Raw genomic sequence first — 1,497 nt, 5'->3', positions numbered from 1 at the left:
CCCGACCTCCGCCCTCCAAAAAACAAAACCCCCAACCCAAACAAAACAAAACAAAACAAGCCAAACAAAACAAGCCAAACAAAACAAGCAAAAACCCATCAAACCCTTGTGTCCTCTATAACCCTCGTTCCTTCAGCCAACCGTGAAGCAGGTCTTCTATGACGTCAGCAGCACACATTAACGGAACGCAATCATGAACAAGGCAGCGGGAGTTCTATAACGCGCTGCCGCAGAATTAAACAGTTCTATCTGACATTTTTTCTGACCGTTTTGAGGTATTTGGACCATGAAGTCGGAAAGCAATTAATTATGTTCTATCTGCTCTATCAAAGTCGTAATTTCATTCGGAGTCGTTATCAAGATATTCAAAGAATTTCATTCGAAAAAGCTTGACTAGTGGTGAAACTCAAAAATTTTGACGTCCAATTTCTCAAAGCTTGGTACTTAAGATGAAATGGTGAAATGGTATGGGTTTAACGCCCCTATCAACACTATTAGGTTATCTAAGGGGCGGGACCTTCGAGTTTAACGTCCGTCTCCGATAGGACCGAGCCAAGTGGGAAGTTCGTGTAAAGTGCCTCCTTTCCCAAGGACACAACGATGGACCGAGCTGAGGCTCGAACCCCCGAACCCGCAGTCTCAGGATTACGAGTCCGGTAGCCTAACCACCACTAGGCCACCGACGCCACAAATCTAGGTTCTGAGCAGATAGAACTTTGTAATCCTGAGGTGGGGAGCGGTCACCATCCATTAACGGCGAGTTTGATCTCGTCGTCACAGTCGGGGGATTTCCTGATTTCCTGACGTAAGAGGAGCGATCACGTACTTAGGTCTACATGACAAGACTTGCCGGGCTTTAGAATGAGAGAAGAGTGACTATTGAGAGGCACATTTCCTGCCTTCCCCGGAGAGGAAGACAGAATGGAAGAGAATCGAAGAGAGAAAAGGACAGGAGAGCAAGTTCAGACGTAGCTACAGGCAGGGTGCACTTCGTTCTTTATGTCATTGACTATTGTGAACGTGAGGGCATAATATATATATATATAACAGAATGGGGACCTAGCAACTACTGCAACAACAACTACAAACAAACACACGGGAAAAGAAAAAGAGAACGACCGATAGAAAACTTTCTTGAGCAATCATCCGCCATCAGAGAGAAAGAGAGCTGTAGGTGTAACATCACGTTCTAGTTTATATATATAATAGTGAAATGTTTCACCACAAATAAACAGGAAAAGAAAAAGAGAACGGCCGATAGAAAACTTATGTGAGCAACCATCCGCCTTCAGAGAGATTAAAAACAGTATGTGTTCCATAATGTTATAGTACAATGTACCACGACAAACAAACAGAGGGGGCTCTCGTGGCCTAGAGGTTAAGGTGTTCGCCTCTCATTCAAAGGTCCCGGGTTCGAATCCGGGTAGCGACCAAAAAATTTTCTTCTCTAAATGTGTCTCCTTTCACCTCCTTTCCTACTCTCTAGCAATGTTCTGT

This window comes from Aplysia californica, unplaced genomic scaffold, assembly GCF_000002075.1.
Source record: "Aplysia californica isolate F4 #8 unplaced genomic scaffold, AplCal3.0 scaffold00655, whole genome shotgun sequence".
Taxonomy (NCBI): domain Eukaryota; kingdom Metazoa; phylum Mollusca; class Gastropoda; order Aplysiida; family Aplysiidae; genus Aplysia; species Aplysia californica.
The sequence above is the reverse complement of the archived record's forward strand: the minus strand, read 5'-3'. Positions refer to the sequence as shown.